Source organism: Cetorhinus maximus, chromosome 25 (assembly GCF_964194155.1).
Source record: "Cetorhinus maximus chromosome 25, sCetMax3.hap1.1, whole genome shotgun sequence".
NCBI lineage: Eukaryota > Metazoa > Chordata > Chondrichthyes > Lamniformes > Cetorhinidae > Cetorhinus > Cetorhinus maximus.
The window spans coordinates 19415785-19436587 of NC_135903.1; positions in this window are offsets into that span (position 1 = coordinate 19415785).

Genomic DNA, 20803 nt, shown 5'->3' on the forward strand with positions numbered 1-20803 from the left:
AACTCTCTACTTGGTCAAACCCACAAGAAAACACCTTTCAGGCAAGGCTCCCTTATAGATGTCTGCTATGAGGGCAAACAATGCAAACTGCTGTAGTTTCAATAAAGATGTACCAGGTGACCTTTACCCTCTCGCACTCTGCAGTGGAATCCACTTCAGAATAAAACTGCTTGCTGCAGCCCGAGACTTTTCTGGCTGAACCATCTTCAGCTGCTTCATCAATGACCTTCCTTCCAGCATAAGGTCAGAAGTGGGGGTGTTCGCTGATGATTGCACAATGTTCAGCACCATTCACAACTCCTCAGATACTGAAGCAGTCCATGTCCAAATGCAGCAAGACCTGGACAATATCCAGGCTTGGACTGACAAATGGCAAGTAACATTCACGCCACACAAGTGGCAGGCAATGATCATCTCCAACAAGAGAGAATCCAACCATCACCCCTTGATGTTCGATGGCATTACCATCACTGAATCCCCTACTATCAACATCCTGGGGGTTACCATTGACTAGAAACTGAACTGGACTAGCCATATAAATACTGTGGCTACAAGAGCAGTTCAAAGGCTAGGAATCATGCGAGTAACTCGCCTCCTGACTCCCCAGAGCTGGTCCACCATCTATAAGGAACAAGTCAGGAATGTGATGGAATACTCCCCACTTGCCTGGATGAGTGCAGCTCCTACAACACTGAAGAAGCTGGACACTGGCCAGGACAAAGCAATCTGCTTGATTGGCACCACATCCATAGACATTCACTCCCTCTATCACCAACGCACAGTAGCAGCAGTGTGTACCATCTACAAGATGCACTGCAAGAATTCACCAAGGCTCGTTACACAGCACATTCCAAACCCACGACCACTACCACCTAGAAGGACAAGGGCAGCAGATAAATGGGAACACCACCACCTGGAAGTTCCCCTCCAAGTCACTTGGAAATACTTGGAAATATATCGCCGTTCCTTCACTGTCGCTGGGTCAAAATCCTGGAACTCCCTTCCTAACAGCACTGTGGGTGTACCTACAGTACATGGACTGCAGCGGTTCAAGAAGGCAGCTCACCACCACCTTCTCAAGGGCAACTAGGGATGGGCAATAAATGCTGACCCAGCCAGCGAAGCCCACGTCCCGTGAATGAATTTTTTTAAAATGGATGATTCAAACTGCATCCTCTCCAAGCTCAGATTTCCAGCTATCTCCAGCCATCTCTATCTCAACAGCTATATCCAGCTATACACAGTAACTAATATACATTTTTTCTCTTTCATCTCCATTCTATTATTCTCAAATCTCTGAAACTGAAATACTTTCAAATATATCCTTCACATTTCCATCTTGTCTTTGCTTTTCGGTCAATAAAACATAATATCCCCATTACTATTTACCTATGGAACTCCTGCAAGATGCAAACATATTTCTTGTTACCTCTGACTTCCCTTTGATATTCAAGCAATCTCCCAACTTATCTAAAAAATGCAAATGTTAGATCTAAACTTGTACCTTGAACTTAACACCTTTATCCCTTCCATGTTTCCAAACCCCCCCCAGACAATCTGATTCTATCAAACTCTGCACAGCTTAATTAAATCACATGCACACGTGCACACACACACACACACACACAGACACCCAGCCTTCTTTACAGAGTAACACAATATTCCCCAAAATATTTTTAAAATAACATCCATTCTCACAATGCATGTGAATTTCTTGCTTAACAACAATGAAAACTAGTTCTGTGTATCAAAGCCAAAACTTCTCTATTAACTTTCCACTTAATTTGACAAGCTAAAATCTAAAAGTAACTGGGGGGGGTCTTCCTTTTCTAAAGTCCCTGCTGAAAGCCCGGAGTTCTACTGCAATCAGCATGAAGCGTAGCTTATTGGACAAATTTGCAGTTTTCCTACCTTATTTGAGGGACAATTCTAACTAAAATAGTCAATGTTGTATTAAGATGATTAAGTTTTGCATCTTGAAAACTTTTTCAAAGAATTCATTTTAACTATGAGCTTATCTTGACAAATGGTCTTATCATTCCTGAAGTTCTGTGCGAGCATAATGAGATGCTAGGGTTCTAGTACAATAAGAATTTGTCTTTAATATTAGTGCCTTTAACACAATAAAATGCCTCAAGGTACTTCATAATGGAGAGCAGTGTTGTATTTTGGTGCCAGCTGTGATGGCTCAATAATTAAATATTGAGACTTGTATATTTAATCGTGAATCATTTATTGGTAGTCTTTAACTATGTAGAGATCCTCGGTTACTGTCATGCATGGTGCTGCTCTATACAGGTATGCTGCTTCTAGAGCGTCCTTTCCAGACTGTTCTCTCAGTCTATTATCATATGACTCTATACATCATACCGTGGGCGGTGCTATTCTCCAGTCCCACGTCAACCCTTGCTTTGCCGAGCACCTTTACAATGGCATGCAGGCACATACAACATCATACTTCTCCAAAGAAAACCTTCCTCCCTTCTAACAGAGTATAACAATACAATCTTAACTTGTTGTCCCTTCCTCCCACCTCAAGTCTCTGACTTTATAAATTCAGACAGTCTTGAGGCTTGACAGTTCTTCCACATCTCGGTCTGTCACGTTTGAGGGAAGACAGTGATACTCTGTGTTTCTAGTGCTTTGTTATCTCCATTTGATTCATTTTTTACGCTCGTTCTAACAACCCGTCTGCTTTTCTGAGACGCTGTGGGTTTGTCCCATTCCTTCTGAGGGGAATGTGCACTCCATTCATTCCTAGAGTGGACTCAAATTTTCTTTTTCTGTGCTGTCCACCATGTTCTCGCTGGACATATACGTTTTGTGAAATGGAACCTTCATCTCCACTTGTTTCACAATCTCAGCCAAATATTCGTTTGCTGTTATATTTTCAAATCATTTTGCTAGCTTATGAATTTTTTCATTCAGCTCAGTGGTTCTCAGCACTTCTGGGACATCCAATGCTCTTTCTTCTTTATGTTGCTGAATGGTTACACATTCAATTTTATATTTGATTTTGAAGGACAGGCAACTGTTCTTTCAACTGTTTATTTTCTTGTTGCCCACTGGCCAACTCAGTCTAGGCTTCAGTGCATTGTTTTGTTGCTACTGTTAGTTTCATTGGAGTTTTAGCAATGTTGAACATACTTTTTAGCTCTTCATATTTTTCCATGGCTACATATTGATTCTTCAAGAAGTCTTTCAGGGCTGCAACTTCTTTGCATGCCTTTACTGCCTGCTGTTTTACCTGGCTGTACATCTGGTTGAGTTTTCCCAACTCCTGCTTTGATTTGCCAACTGTGGAATTGAGGTTCATTATTTCCTTCTGATACCTTTGTGTCACCTCTGAAATTTGTTTGTTCAGGTCTTGAACAGCTTGGTTCATTGAAGACTTCCGTTTATCGTGCATTTTCAGAGGTATATACTCAGCTTGAATCTTGCGCTTCAAATCTTCCAGTTCAGCTCTGATGTGAACATTTTCCTGTAGTGCAGCTTCATTTATTTCTTGCATGTGTGGTTTCTTTTGAGTTACCTCATATAGCTTTCCTTCATTCACAGCATCTGCTCACTCTGCAGTGCTATCCATTGCTCCTCGCTCTGGGGTCTTTTGGCTCCCTCGCTCTGTGGTTTCTTGTCGCCCTCTCTCTGGAGTAAATTTTCCCCTCTCTCTGGGGTCTCTTGTTGCCCTCGGTGATTTATTGAGAATTGCCCTCTCTCTGGGGTCTCTTGTAGTTTTCTGTCTATGGCCATTTTTTTCTCTTATAGTCACTGCTTTAAATATCGTTTCCTTTTTAAGGTTGTCAGTGCAGTAACCTTTTTCTTTACTCAGGCTGCCTTCAGCTGTCAGTTTTTGGGTTGTGAGTTTCCTGCACCTTTATGATTTTGGTGGGCTCCCTGGTGGTCGTGGGCTTTTTTAAAAATAACTTTTTCAAACTTCAGCAATTTCTTCTTTGGGCTGTAAAGACCAATTTCAGGGCGAGTCTTTAGTTTTTTCTAACCCTGCAGGACCTTTGAACTTTGCGCTTTGAAGATTTCGGTGGGTGCGCTTTTTAAAAAAAGTTGCGAGCTGTCAACTCTGCAACAATTTCTTCTTTTAAACTCAGCAGGTTTCCGTATTTTTTTTAAAACTCTGCAGTTTTTCCTCTGCTCTAGCTGCCTTTCTTTTCTCCACATGTTTTTGTGAAACTTTTTAAAACTTGCAGCTGTCTTCTAGCTTCTACAACCTGCTGGGTCCCTGAGACTGCCCCCTATTCCGTAATACAAGTACAGCTTCTGTTTTCTATTTTTGCTCACCATCTCGTGAACTAACCAGGTCCTTTGACTCTGTGTCACTCAGGGTCTGGCAATTTTCTGTAGCGTTGCTCACTCTACTTGTGATCTGAGTGCTTTTTATGCTCTGCGTCACTCAGGGGTCTTGTAATGATCTAGTTGTGCTCACCCATCTTTGTGATCTGACCAGGTTTTCTTTTATTCTGCGTCACTCAGGGGTCTTGCAATGGACTTCCACTCACTCTGGTGGATGCCTCAACTCCTACATCTGTGGCAAAGCTTCTTCAATTGTTTCTTCAAGTGTTCTTCTTAGGTGCAGGTCTCTCTGGCTTGGTCTCAGTTGCTTTTAGGAGAGAATTTTCTCACCATCAGGGGGGTTGTGAAGGGGCACGCGCGTGTGGGCGTGGACCCGATCGGAGCCCCAGATCAGGTTCACGCCGCCATTTTACGTGGGCGAGGCAATTAAGGCCAGCCCAGCCTGACGCGCACCCGGAAGCACTGTGCGCTCCCTGGTTGGGTGGGGTGGGGAGGGTTCCCTGAGTCGGGAGTGGGCTCTTTCGCTCATGTGCGCAAAAGAGCGCAGAAATCTCCCTAAGGCACAGAGGTGCCTCAGGGAGATAAGTCTTAAGTTTTAAAAATTTTAATGAAGAGATAAAAAATTTTAAGACATGACCCCTCATGTGGCAGTGTCACATGAGCTGGGACATGTCAATGAACTTTAATGGAAAAATTTATTTAATTTATAAACCCTTCATGAAACCTCATCCCGCCCGTGATGAGGTTCCATGAAAAATGCCAAGGCCGCCTGGGCTCTTCGTCTGCCCGCCAACTTTAAGGTTGGACAGGCAGCTTTCTCAATAGGGTTAATTAGTTGATTAATGGCCTTGACAGGCCTTTGACAGTTTGGCGGGCACAAAGCCAAGTGGGCTGCGTGCCCGCCGAACTGAAAATCTAAATGGCGCATGGTGACATCGGGACGCACGCCCGACTTCACCCCGCGTCATTTTACACCTCAGCGAGCAGGCCCCACCCCCACTCGCCGAGCCGCAAATTCTCCCCTTAGTTTCTCATTCCTTGGGATACTGTTCTGGGTTCATCGTTTAAAATGCCACATTTCATATCACTGCTGCTGCTCACCATGTTGTATTTTGATGCCAGCTGTGATGGCTCAACACGAAATGATCACTAGCACTGATATTGATCACCCAAGGAGGTCGAAGAGGAATTTTATGGAATATTATTTTTCCTTTTGGGTCCTGTTTATATTTCTTGCTCTTGTTGCCTCTTCTGGGAGATTACAGAATGAGTCGGGGGTGTGGTGGAGAAGGAAGTGTTTAGATATGATGTTCTGGCAGGGACCTGCTTGTCTTGGTAAAGGAGGTGCAAAGGAGAAGAAAGACCATATACCCAGCTGGCCATCACAAACTGCCCGGCTGTTAAGCTATCAAGAAGGCATTGGTCCTGATTGTGGCAACAGTGAGCGTCAGTGGAGACCACCAGAGATTGTGAATCCAGTGTCGCAAAAGGTTCACCGACCTGTTGTGTTCTGGCGAGGTGAGTAGCTTAGCCCACAGACACAGAGGTCCAAGAGAAGGGTCACATCTGCATGCTGCAGATAAAGTGAGAAATTTGGCACTTACCTCTGCTTCAGCATTGCAGCTTGTATGTGTGAGCAACTCATGTAGCTGCACCCAAAACAGTTGTGAATAGGCACTATGACACGCAGATCCATTGAAGAGCAATATCTTTGCATACGCTATATATGAGGCTAACATAAATTCATGTGGTTGCAGAATCTTGGTGAAGGACACCAAGGGGGTAGTCCTGACTGGGGTTAGGTAAGCCTACCTGAGGCCCATGTGTCCAGTGGAGAAGGTGGCTTGAGATCGCCAGAGTGCCAGAGTTGCTAGCTGTTGGTGATGGTGAATGTAGCAGGTGATAAAGGAGGTGTTGAGATTGCCTTGGCACACGCTGATAATGGTGGAGGTCACGCTGTCACTTTGCTGAGCACAATGGGACATTGGCTTGAGATGGAGCGCAACAATAGAATTGAGTCAAGCAGTCAGCGCGAGCATGGTTAAGGCATTGGCAAACATCAGAGCATGCTCTCACTATGAGAAGGGCTATATCTAAATGTCTCATTTTGTGTCTTATACCAGTCCCAGCTCTGCTCGTTCTCCGCCACCCAGTCTAGGTCATCCCTCAAACATCAAGAGGAGGAAGAGATGTCCGAGGACATTGAGTCACATAACACTAACTTACATACTGCCAACTCAGATACAAACACTTCATACATTTAGAATCGGCAGTACAGGGTAAAGCGCACCATACCAGAGTGCAGGGGGAGGTGTCAATGTCAGCTACATTTGTGCACAGTCCCCCTCGGAAGAGGTGGAAAATCCAGTAGGCAGGAATGTGCAGCCTCTGGAGTCACCTAATGGGACACAGTGTTTGCCCAATCAGGGGCAGATGAATGGACATCTGGCAGATCTCCCTGAGGCAGTGGGAGCTATTGGACAGTGAATGAAGGAGTCTATCGCCGTAATGAGTACCACAATGTCCTGGGGGCTCAACCACATGAGCTCTGACCATGAGAGATTGACCAATCGCATGGAGAGACACATGCAGCAGCACTTGGATAGGATGCAAGAGTAGAGTCTCAGCCAGGCAAGCCTCCCTCAGTAGTCTGGATCAGTCTGCTCAGAGTATAAGCACTGACATCTATGGAATACATGAGGAGCTGTGTACCCTGAAGAGGACAGCCACATTGTTGTCCCAGGGCTTGTTGGATTGGACGACTACTGCGCATCAGCAGCCAGCCCCATCGAACCCACCTGAAAGCCAACCTAGGTTATGGAGGTCTCTAATGGGGGGTGACGGTGCCAAGAGCCCCTCAGCATCCTCATCTTCCTCCACCTCTCTGGCCCCTCCACCAGAGCCCTCATCTGCTCCACATGTGTCAGTGGCCACGAGTGCCCATGCAGAGATGCAGAGGCTGCAGTCTGAGGGAGGTCCCCATCAGGTGCCTACACAACGAGGGCAGCCACCCTGCTCCTCATTGCCCTGTATTTGGAGAAGTGAGCAGCCTGCCTTCACCTCCTCTGAGGGACTCTTTGTATGAATGTGCGTGAGTGCAGGGCACCATCTCGCCTAGAGCACAAATAGGTTCATCATGGTTACTGTTTTCACATTGTATATATCACATTTGAACACTTGTTGAATGTTTTTCATTTCACTTCTACATGATTTGGTGTGCACATGTCCAATGGAGAGCTCAAAAGGAATGATAAAAATGTAAGGTCACTTCTTACCAGTAATATTGAAGGTGACATGCTGAGTTGCATCCCAACATGGCTTCACCAGTGTCAATGAAGTGGCCTGATTGGTGAGACATATGAGAACTTCTCACTTCTCCATTGTATCACTTGATAGACCGGAGACCAAAGGCTCAAGCACTAAGATGTTCCTTGTATTTTTCAGTTTCCATCTAAGTGAAAGCTTAATGATCCCACCCCATGGCTAGATGTTGATTAGCAAGTGCATCTCAAGAATGAGTACTGGGTGCGAGACATTCATCCGCACTGTAGTGTTACACTTTGGCCTTAGTGTGGGCAGCACAACTGGGTAGGCCATGTATTGCCCAATTAATATAGGTTCTCTGCTGTCCCACTATAGTGGCTGCACTGTCATTTCCAGTTTCACAGGATGTGGTTTGTGTGTTTTGCAAAGGTATATGTAAACCTTGACTGATGTACGTGGCACCCAGTCCTTAAACAGAACCATTGGCCGGAATGGATGTAGTAAAAGTTATTTCAATGAGCTGTCACGGCACGTTTATGTAATCATCGTGTGCAAGATGCCATATCTGCATGTATGATGTGACATACACTTGTTTCAGCATGTATGTCATTATCTGCATTGTGGGTTAAGTTGATTTTGGTCAGTTGGTGCCATGGGCGCCTCATTCACAGTCAATGGCATTCATGTGTCATGACAGTGGATCACAGCCCCACATTACTTATGGGCATATTGAACTTTTTAAGGGAGACATGTGTTTTTTTTAGAAAGAGCATACAAGCAAGAATATAAAGTAAGCACTTTCTGGAAAATTCCTATGCAGATTATAGTTGACTGACTAGTCCAGAGAGAACATGGAATGTTACACCTAAAAAAGATATCAAGAGCTACTTTCAGACAGAGACACCTGAAGGGCAGAAATGGAATGCAAAAGACTGAACTTTAATCTCCTGTGGCTGCAGAGCCAATAGAGACTGATTACCACATCTTAGCAGAAAGCATCTCCTGTTGAGTTATATCTCAGAACGTGGAAATAGTCTGAGTTGAAAGAAAGCAGATTCTGGGTGAAAGACATGTTTGTTTTTTCCTTTCCAGGAATACACAAGAAAATAGGTTAAAAAGCCAGCTGCAAACCTGATCTATGTGTTCTAGTTCTGGTGTGCTAGTGTGTGCTGTGAGGATCACAGCAGGAGAACATCAACTAGGCATCCCTGCAGCTTGCAGGTAAAGGTCTCTATCTCTCTCTGTTGCTGGGGGCAAGTTACAAGTCAGCAAAGTCACAGTCAAGAAGGAAACAAGACATCTCCTTCAGCTAACCTGCAGAATCAAGCATCTCCATACCAACTGCTCAACTGCCTAAGTCAGCTTCACCGGAATCACCCAACTTAACGGCCACAAGGTTGGACCATCTACTCCTCACAGACAAGCCAAAGACTGATTTGTATATCTTTTTTTAACTTTTATTTTTTGGACTCAACTTCTCATTTCTGATCTGTATGTATGTGTGTTGTATTTTTATTATGTTTTCTTGTTTTTTTTAGTAACTAATAAACTCACTCTTTCTTTGACTCAAGAAAGCCTGGTTAAATTGGCTCCTTCTAAAACACAAATACATTTGGACTGGGAAAAGGTATCCACGAGGGAAGGGATCCTTTTTAAGTTAACTTTGTCGCGACTAACCAAGGGGGTTGAATAAAGAAGGGGAGCCAGCTTATTCCTCCTCACCCAGAAGCATAACAAAATTGGGAACCGTTCAGGAAGTTAACAATTTGGGGCATCTCGTCCGGGATCATAACAAATTGAGGGACCTCACTCGGGGACCGGTTGTTAAAACGTGAGGATGCCAGGTTTTAAGGGACTTATTACCATGCATTTTTTGCTGTTTATGATGGAGATGGTAGCTGCGGTTTGAATGTGGCTGAATCAAACTCACTGGGCAGAATTTTCTGGAACTGCCAGTGGCAGGTGGGGGTGGAAAATTTAGAGTAAGGCCAAAAGTTGGATTCCCACTGGCAGAAAAACAAGTCGTAATTTTCCCCCTTCACTTTCATGGGGCCGGGGGCGGGTGTTGATGGTGAATCGGCTTTCCCACTAATACATATACTCATTAAAAATGCAACTCACGGAATCGCACTCCCACCCCCCACCCCATCAAATGCCACGCCAGCAGGAAATTAGACTGGTCCAAATTGCAAATAAGTGGTGAGCATCAGTCCACTCTCCCTTCACTCGTGACTTCGTGGTGAGTGCAACATTCAAAGCCTACCTGCAACAGCACTGCTCCGCTTTCTCAGCGATGTCAGTGTTAGCCCACACTGGTGGGGGGTGTATGGTGGGGCTGCTCACCCTGGCTGCCTCAGGTGTTTAGCTGGGCTGCTCATTGTGGCTACCTTGGGTGGGGAGCTGGGCTGTACGTGGTGGCTGCCACGCGAATCCAGCAGGACAACATTGCGTGCTGCGTGTATCAGACATTCTAAAACATAGACCAGCATTGGCGAATGGTGGTGGGGAGGGGTGGTGGTGATGGTAGAGATATGAGGGCGAAGGGGGTTTGGGAGTGTAGGGTGTGGGGGGTGGGGGGTTGGTGGTGGTGATGGTAGAGACATGAGGGTAAAGGGGGTTTGGGAGTGTAGGGTGTGGGGGCGGATGTGGTGGTGGTGGGAAATGATGGCAGGCAGAGGGAAGATTGGGGGTGGGGGATCTGGAGCCCGACATGGAACAACAGAATGCAAACACAGAAGGGGGCGGATGGGATTCGATTTGCATGAAAGGGAGGGGATGCACACAGACTCTAGCGTATGAAAGGGAGGGCGTGGTTAGTTTGGCACAAGAGGGAAGAGTTACACTGAGGCTCATGAGCGGTGTGGAAGGGATGAAGGCTGCACAAGAGTGATGGGTTGCACAGAGACTCATGGTGTGGGGGGAAGGAAAACGGTCTTGTGGTCATTCATTAAGGAGCCGGGGAGCTAAGTGAAAGGCATTCATAGTCCCTGGACTGATGCCAAGAGGTCAGGGCGAGATATTAAAGGCAGTTCAGGGGCTCTGTGGGCCATGCTACAGGGCTATGCATGGCCCACATGTCCTGTTCTTGCTCCAAGGAGGGGCAAGGCCTTTGTGCTCAGTGGGGATCAGGTACAGCTTGATGTCCAGGGCGTGGTCATAGTCTCACACATGGGGGTGATGGGAGTGTCTTGAGACTGGGCTGCAGATGGCATGGTCAGGGTCAGGGAAAGCATCTGCAGCCTGTAAATGGGGAAAATGTAATTAATTTGGGCGGTGGGGGGAGGCAATCGAAACTCTCCTGGGGGTAGGTCGCCCCTGTATGTGACCCTGCACATGGCCTCAGGATGGGGAGGGGTGGAATCCACATGAGGCCTGGGTTGATGGTCTCAGTGAGAGCAGGATTGTCCACTATAAAGATATTGGGATCCAGGGTTACTGAGGAAGGCTGGAGAATCACTAGAGGGAGGTCTACCTGCACATTGTGGGGTTCCAGGAAGATGGGAGGGACCTGAGCTCTGACAGGGGAAGGGTCAAATCTGGTCTCAAAGTAGAAATGCAGCACCACCATCTTGAGACCCTGAAGTTATGATGCAGTTTAAAATTGAAACTGGAAAAGAATCTGCAAGGGAGGGGGCTAAGGCAGAGTGGGAGGAGCCCACAGGTGGACTCAGGGGTCCCAACAGGGGGCACCCTCACACTGCTGAGCTGGTAGCATTTAGGAAGAGTTGATTGAGAAGGTGCAATTAGAACCACGGATATGTGGAGCACTTTAATGTAAGACTGTAGGAGCCATTGAGTTCACAGATGCTGGATATCTACATGATGATCAATGAAAGTCTTGGAGGTGCTTTCTCCAATTGGCATTCAGTGAGGGAACACCTGTGACCCCAGAGTGATATCAAGGTTTCTTAATTTTTCTAATCCTACCGCTAGGATCCCTGACCTCCGCAGCAGAAGTGGAGGCAGCCTGCTGACGGCTACGCCCTGTTGTTTTTGATGATTTTGGTGGGCGTCCTCCAGAGGGCTGAGGCCTGGAGGATCCCGGCCTGATTTGGGTCTCCTGCCGAGAAGCCTGTGCAGCTGGTGCTGATGGGGTCACAGGCAGAGGGGATTGGGATTGGCTGAACACTCGCGGAGCTACCTGAGTGGATGCCCCCTGGGTATCCAGCTGCTGGTCCTCCTCCCTGTTGGTGCCAGAGGGTCCCTACCTGACTCCTTGAGAAGAGGCACCTGGAGGGAGATCGAGGTACCCAGCCCCCCCTCACTTAGCCTCTGATGGATCCCAGCAATGCCTACAGCGATGGAGTGAAGGTCCGAGCACAAATATGGCAAGACCCGCAGGACCAAGGTCTTCAAACTGACCACCACCCTTCCCATACAGACCTTGAGGTGCTTGCATATTGGAGCCATGACATCAGACAGAACGCCCATGAACCTTTGCTCTAGTCTGTTGGTTGCCTCTCCCAATTCTGCCTGATGTTCCACCGTCTGTCGTTGTATCTCCAGTATGTTTGCGATGTCTGCTTCCAGAGACTCATCATCTGACTCTGAATCAGTGGGTGGCTGTTCTCCAGCAGTCCTCTGAGTGCCAGAGACCTGGGCTGTCACTGTCTCTGCATGCTGCAGAGACATGTCAGTGAGGTGTCCCCAGAAGGTGACCCCGAGCCTAATCTAGATCTATGACCAATCGGGGTGTGTGTGTGTGTGTCTCTGCGCTGGTGGAGGGTGCAGGGGAATGCAGTGACAGGTCTTCTTCAAATGGATCCTCAGCATCCTCCTCTGAGGTGGGCGGGGGTCTGGGGCTGTTACCTGTGCTGACCTGCCTGGACCTGCTGCTGCCTGTAAGACAGAGAAGATGGATTTAATGCATGAACAGGCTGAAACAACATTGCATGTCACTCACTGAGAATGTCAGAATGAGATCAACTCATGGAGGGCTCATCTGTACTGGCTTGCTGGGAGAGGCTGATCTTGCTTTCCCCACAGGAACGACCTCTGTTCTCGCTCTGTAACCAGGCAGCATTATCCTCAAAGTTGGAGAGTTCCACCATCCCTCCTCCAGTCTGGGATCTCTCCCTCTTATTGTGAGCAAGCGTGAAGACAAAGGGATGGAATGTGATGTGAAAAGATGGAGCAGAGGTTGGGAAGTATGCACGCCTGCTGTGTGTGCAGAGTAAGGGCTGAGGATGGTGTATGTGCAAGATGATAGATGAGAAGCTGGTGAATAGGCTTTCAGCACTGAAACCTCTCCCACTGATATTTTGTGAGATGCAAGTTGGGTGATGCTCTGAGTGCATAATGCCATTATGAGAGCGTGCGTTTGGAGTGAGCTGAATGATGACTTACCCTGGCAGTGGGGATGAGATCATTCTTCCTCTTCCTGCATTGGATGGCATTTCTCAGGTGGGAGCCCCCAGAGCTGACCTCCCTTGCTATCACTTCCCAGGCCGTTGAGGCGAGATTGGGTGACCTCCTGGAACCATCTCTCGGGTAGAGGACATCCCGGTGCTGGCACACACCATGATTAAGAGCCTTAAGGGAGTCATTTCTGAACCTTGGAGCTGCCTTATTTTTTGCTTGGAGCCGTCCCAGCCTTGGTCATCCACACAGCTGGGCTGCAGAGGGTAATGTGTGTGTTCAGCTTCCTTTTATAAAGGGTGCCAGGACCTTCGACCCCATTAGTTTACGGCGGGGTAGATGAATCATTAGCCATCCCACAATGTGTTTCGGAGAGCTACTCACTGGTGCATAATTAATGCGCCACCAAGCGTAAGATCAAACGCAATTTCCCAACACTCCAATCAGCGGGAAACTCACCTCTAATCCCGCCCGCCACCACACTAAGTATCCGGAGCGGAAAATTGTACCCACTGATGTACATTCACTCCTTTGTGGGGATGGGCGGTCCCTTGGAAGACTGTGTTGCTAAAGTACAAGGATCTTTATGTGGAGGTATGTCACCAGGGACTGTCTGATGGTAGTTGTTATTTTGCAGGAACTTATGAAAATTTATTCTGAACAAGGGCCTGTCTGGCAATGCTCCCCTCCTGCGTGGTATCAGCCCTGGATGCATGTCCTTGCCTCCCTGCTGCTCTGCCATTGGAGGGCTCATTATCCTCATCTTTTTCGCAATGCCCTGAATGTACATGGTCTTCCTTCTCTGCCTCATTTTTCACATCTTCTTCCTCCTCAGTGGTTAGAACTCTGCCCATGGCCTCATCATCATCTAGTTAGAGGCTCCTCTGCTGTGCAATGTTGGGCAGCATGCAGCACACAACTATCTTTGAAACCTTTGTTGGGGCATATTGGAGAGCTCCTTCTGAGCAATCGAAACATCTGAATCTCATCTTTAAAATGGCAATGGCCTGCTTGATGGTGGTCCTGGTGACAACATGGCAGCATGGCTGCCTTGGATTGTGGGTTCCTAGAGGGGCCATTAGCCAAGTCTCCAAGAAGCTATCCCTGAATCCATGTGTGATGGTTGAAATAGAAGGGGGAGTTGCGAACTCCTTAGTATAAAGGTGTCAAGGCAGCACCCTGGGAGTCTTGTACACCTAAAGAAAAACTTTATTGTGGTCACAAACCATCTGGACATTGATCGAGTGGAAGGGCTTGTGATTCATGAAGGTGTGCACGTGCTGAGTTGGGGCCGTCATTGAAGGATTGGAGCTGTCAGTGATGCCTTGCACCTGTAATTTGGGCAAAGGCCGTGGCTCTCTGAGTCTGAGATGCAAAACCCACGGGGGAAACTAAAGTACCCGCCACGCACCCCCCCCCACCCCCCCACTTCCCCCACCACCCCACCCCACCCCCAACATGATCAAACATGGCACTAGTCACTTCCTTACTGTGTACTGCTGACTGAGATATACCAGCCAGGCTCCTGTTCAGCCCTGGAAATAGAGGCATAGAAGGTCAGCGTGATGGTTACTTTCACAGCCACTGGCAGGGTGTGGGCGTCAATAGATTGTGACTCCAGTTGCTGCTGCCCCATCTGATAAATGCCTGTCACAACATCATGGCTCAACCTGAGTCTTCTCTGGCGCTGGTTTTCCGTCATATTGAGGTTTAATGTCCTTGGTCTGTACGTCCTCCCCACAGGGTAGAGCCTGGTTGTTCTCTCTCTCCTCTCTTTCCTTCCTGCTGCTTGTACTGAAGTCTTTTCCTCCTGAATTTTGGCCTTTCCTCTGGGCTGTGGCTGCTCACTTGGACTGGTGCCTGCTGCCTCCACTTGAGAGAGTGCCATGCCCATCCTCTGTGTTTGGGCAAAGCACTATGCACACTTCTGAAGCACTAATCTCTTCCATGCACCTGGGTGCAACAGTCAGTGGGGGCAACAAAAAATTGCCCTTGCAGCCCAGTAGCCCCACCCTCTCAATCCCTTGGGTTATGAGAAGACAGTGGAAGTTAAGTTCTTGACACTTCTCAGCCACTAAATACAAACTGAAATATAACTCTACAGGGAAACTTCGCCCCTCCAAACCTCACCTCTGGCTATCCAAAACAAATGCATAAAAAACCCGACCCCCTATGACCTGTCTGCTCTGCGCACTTTGGGTTCCAGACAGAAGGGATGCCAAAATCCGAAATCAGTGGAAGCAGCTGCTGATTTAAATGGCCAGCTGCCTCCGCGAAACATGCACGCGGGCAACTCGGCCGGCCCCCAGGCCAGAGAGGGACATGGGGTATGCCACGTTTGGAGGCGGGACCCTAATCCTTCAGATGGCTTCCGCTATTTCCGACACAGCAGAGACCCTTTCTGTCATGTCCAAAATCCGGGCCTAAAATGCTTTTGCAAACTCCCAATAGATAATGCATCGAACAACATCCTGGAACAGGGGTGCCTATCGTCTGAGTGTTACCAGCAGGATTCAGAGCAAACAAAGTTATAGCGCAAAGAAGTGTGCAACACTGATTCGAAGCCGCTGGTGCTAAGTTCCCAACTCCACATTCCAGCTGACAATCTATCTTAACATTGCACATTTTATTTTGCAACTACTGTACTTGAAGGCACATTACCACAACAGACCAATATACAAGATCTTCTCATGACCAGCATCTGAAGTGCCTCTAGATTGTTGGTCTTAGAAAAAGATGTATAAACAGAAGTGTCAGAGTCCATTTACCATGTAAGATTTAACAAAGCCTAATCACTACTGCATCTTCAGCAGTTATTCACCTGGACCTCTGTCTCATCTTTTGTCTTTTATGCTTCAGGCTGCACATACACTTCTTCTGCCACTTAACCCTCATGTCAACAAGGATCTCAAAATCCCAGAGCCCAAAGCTTAATCTTGCCCACTTGAACACAATATTAAATGAAATGAAGTGTTTAATAGGTGGATATCCTTTATTGAATCAGGCAGCAGAAGACATTCTGTGAATCACAACTGTTTTATTGTTAAATATAGTTCAGTACAAATACCAGTTTGCACCCTTCCCTTCTGGATCCTTTCCCTGTCCAGAAGCAGAAACTCCCTCAAAGGGGAAAAACCCAGCTCTTACGTACAGGCTTCAGTGAGCATCGCCTGCTCTCAATTCACTCTGAAGCTTGTCCTGATTTACTCTTAAAGGGACCTGCATTTCTAACATTATCATGAAGGAACCCCTCCATTAACGCTATTGAAAGGGATTGCGCATTCTTACATGTTAGTTGCTGAGTTATTACTTTTGGCTACTGGTGCAATCGTACATATCTGGGGGGTGGTTTCCTGTACTTGAAGTATAATTACCCAACAGGGAGTCATATAGCTGGTCTAATACTATGTTGTTTGTCATATAAAATATTGTGCTAAAAGAAGTTGCTGCTCAACTGGAATAGCCTGATGGAGAGTCCTCTTGGAATTACATATGACTGGGAGAATGAAGAGGGACCATGCAGAGGAGGACTAACCTTTAGAAGAGAGAGAAGAGGGCGATGAAGTGGATGAAGAAGGAAGGTTGCACGGTGGACAGCCCCTTTTGGCCTGGGGTCTATGTGATCAGATTATTCATGTGAATAACCCTAAACTGTAAACTCAACTATATCTCCTTATTCAGCAACAGTCAGGCACTCCTATTTTCCTCAACCACTGACAATCACATTGTCTTCTTTGTGATAACACAATAATACAAATCATCAGAATTTATATATTCACATCCAATCTTATAGACTCACACATTAAGTAATGCATACACAAGCAAATTAATCGATCATCCTTGTGCATTGCTTCACTACCCGTCCTAGTGCACCTTGTGTTTCCCAAGTGGCTGCAGTATGGGAGGTGGAAGGCTGTTGACCTTCAATTGAAGAGACTGCAGATAACCTAGGAGGGCGATCTCAAGCAGCCCTGGACCTAGAGGGCCCGGTTTTCGACTGCATCAGCCTGGGTTCCAGCAGTCTGGGCTGACTGGCTGACCAGCAACAGGAAGGACGCTGGTGGAGTGGCAGGGTTGAGAATGCAAGAGGGCAACAGGTGCATGCTCCATGGAGCCAGTGATATTTCCCAGGGCAGCACCTGAGAAACCCTGATGATCTGTGGGAGGACAGATTGATGGGCTGCTGTGACACCCTGGAAGATCCTTTGAGCAATGGCATCCAGAGCCACAATGGCAGCATGCTGAGCTTGCACTTTAGCAGTCAGGCTTCTGATGGTACTAAAGTCAATTCAGATAATTTTAAACTAGGATTGACAAGAAAGATGAAACAAGTTGTCTTAATATATCTCAAGTGCCTAGTGGGTAATGGTGTTTGGCTAGCAATACAGAGGTTGAGTGTTCAAATCAGCCGAGTTCAATAAATATGGCAATTCCAGGGTTAGCACAAGATAACCATAGTGCTTCAGGAACGTCTTCAGTAAAGGGAGTCTGTTACATTTAACATACCTACGACTCTGGCGCCATGATTCATTGTTGGCCTTTAATACCCTCTGAAGTGTCCTAGCAAGCCACCCAGCTATAAACAATCACTACAAAGTTCAGCAAGAAGAAAGCCAGATTATTGGCAATGGCCAAAATATTACAATCAGAATTGGGCTAATTTCAGCCCAGCCAATCCTGCAAAGCCCTCTTCACTAAACCCAGCAGCTGATGTAGTTTGGAGAAATGCACCACAGATTAGCCCAGAAGAAGCCTGACATAACTGTACTCTCAATTATATCCATCAACCAACATTTCATCACAAATTTTCCCAACATGATCATATATTGCCATTCTTTCATTGTTGCAGGGTTAATATGTTGAAATAGTCTATCCAATACCATTGTGGGAGCCACTGGACTGCAGCAGTTCAGGGAGAAGGCCTTCCACTATATTTTCAGGGGTTTGTAGAGTTAAAAAAGTCAGGGGTGGTGGTTAGCTCAGTTGGCTAGACGGCTAGCCCGTGGATCAGATTAACACCACCAACACAGGCTTCAGCCACGTTCCAGCTGAGGTAGATGTGAGATCTTCCTCCTCATCCTACCCACAGTAAAAAAAATCATGGCACTTTGCCATGGTTGGGCAATAATCGCTCAAGGATCTGCCTTCAGGCAAGGGACTCAAGAAGGAGTAGTGTCAGATGATAAATGCTGCCTTGCCCTTGTCCTCAAAACACCAAGCTCCAATTTTTAAAAAGCTGCATATATGAGAAAACTTAAGAAGTAAAGCATTTCATTAACATGTTTTATGCCTGTTCCTTCAAGGTTTGGCAGCATCTTGCTTCCACAACTACCATTTTGAATGCATTTCCAGAGCAGATGTTTCCCTTAATGAATTCTTGGGGTAATCAATTTTCTTGGCAGCTTAGACAACTCAACATATTGTAACCTATGTAACAAGCTTCAAATGCTAAAACTTATTACATTTTTATTGACAGGCATTAACTAGATTAAATGTATAAAAAAAACTAGTGCTATGCAGAAATATCAAGGAGGTTAGAGTTATAATAGTACTTATAAAATCAAACAATAGTGATGTACTAGATAGTAATTGGCAATAACAGGGTGATCAAAGAGACACAGGAACCTTACGAATCATTGTCAAAGAAGTTAAGCTACTTTATTGGGCCCTTAGGCACATGTGGCTATAATTCCAATAAAAATCTCCATCCAGTATGAATCATTCAGGGGAAATTCAGAGAAATACCATAAGCCAAATGTTCCAACAATACGTTTTGATAGTCAGGGACCCCATTGATAACACAATGCACATTGCTGAAGCCTTCCAGATGAGTGAGCCACCTTGTGGTGAAGTGGAAAGCACCTCTCAATGTTGTGTTATATTAAACTAATTTAAGATGTGGGTAGATGGATGGCAGATGCAGTTTAATGCAGAGAAATGTGAAGGGTAAAATGCAGTGAAAGAAAGTGCACTTTAAATCTTTAAAGATGTGAGCGTGAGTGAAAGGGAGTCAGAGTTCGAGGATGTTCTTTCAAGAATAAGCTAAAACATTAAAAGAAATTCTTAAACAAACGCAGAAAATGCTGGAAAGACTCAGCAGGTCTGACAGCATCTGTGGAGAGAAAAACAGAGTTGCGATTTCTAGTCCGTATCATCTGGACTCGAAACATCAACCCTGTTTCTCTCTCCACAGATGCTGTCAGACCTGCTGAGTTTTTCCAGCATTTTCTGTGTTTGTTTCGGATTTCCAGCATCCGCAGTATTTTGCTTTTATCTAAGAAATTCTTAAGTTGTTACTGAACTTCACCTATTTTCCTGTTCTTACTATATAGCTGTTGTCTGGCTGATTCGTGGATGATGCCAATGATTAAGCAATGGAATAAATCACATGCTTTTTTTTTAGCCATCTGCAATGGCTATAGGTAAGTTCAACCACAGTGGATGGAACTGAGACATACAAACCAGAATGGGTTCAGGTTCAACCTTTGGTCTGTGCTGATGCAGATGCCCTTGGCTGTAAATTCACAGAGAGATAAAACAACGCACCAAGGTAATCATTTTTGATTGTTTTGTTGAGCCCTAAAAGTGCATGGTTGAACCTGAATGGAGACAAGATCAAGCCTGATGTTTAAAAAAGCTGCTGACACTAATTGTTCACACATGGTGAACAGCCACTTGGTTGGTTGAGATATCAGGGAACTTCTGGCACCTGTAAAACTGACCCCAGTAGGAGACTGAATTTACAAAAGAGGGAAAAAAACTGAGGAAAGAAACAGAACAGAAAATGCTACTCAGTGGAACGCATTGGATTTAATTCACTAAGATTTAGCAGAACATTCCCCCAGTCCAGGAGAACCTATAACAGTGTGGTTCTGTCAGATTTCCAGATGCTCCTGGATGTGACTAATTGACAGTGTCCTTCAGTTTATTTCAGAGTCTCTAAAGTAGCAGCCTACAGTGTGGAATTGAAAATAGTGGTAGATTGCAGGGTGGGATGGGAGGAGAGGATTAAATGAAAGCGGGAGCGAGACATACTGGATAGAGATTTTTATTGGAATTATAGCCACATGTGCGGTTTATGGGCATTGGAGATTTTTAAATTAATTTGAGTTGATTAATGTATTCTAAACTATTCATACAAGTGTTATCTATTTTCCAGCACAGGCTAATCCCCTGCACACGAAATTTAAATAGTGCTAATTATATTCAAATTAATGCCACAGTGCTACTGAATTGTCATAAAAATGAACAGGAATTTCAATAACATTGCTGAGGATTTCAAGACCACTGATGTTTTCATTTGCCAGGCGTTTTAATTTATACTTTTCAAAATGCGTCACTAAATGAGAAGTGCTGGTAAATGTACTGGTTACACAGTTTGCTTTTAAGTACTTCTGCTTGCTTACCACATTAAAGACTCCCAGGGGCCTAAGCTTACAAATTGAATGACTTCAGGGCTTTCTTAAAGATATTATGGGCAAAATTTTGTGGTAGAAATAAGCAAAGCTTAAATCAGACAGCAGCCTACACGGGATGCACATACACAGTGGGAATCTGAAAGCGGCTGTCAGGGTTGCCCTGCTCCTCCAGAAGCTTCACTGTAACAGTATCTCACCAAGAGACTCACCAACCAAATACATGTTGCCATCATTCCCACACCACATCATTGGCCTGAATTAGACTCCAATTCCCAAGTTAGACAGCACCTCACTGCTCTCTGATAGTTCGATTGTGGCCCGAAATTTGCATCATAGACCTTCACTGGGCTGGTTGAAATGGATGCAATAGCTTTAAACTTTCTGTCCACTGGCTGTATGGGTCTTATGTGAAATGGGTTTTGGCATGTTCATCCAGTTCCTAGTGGGTACAAACCTAT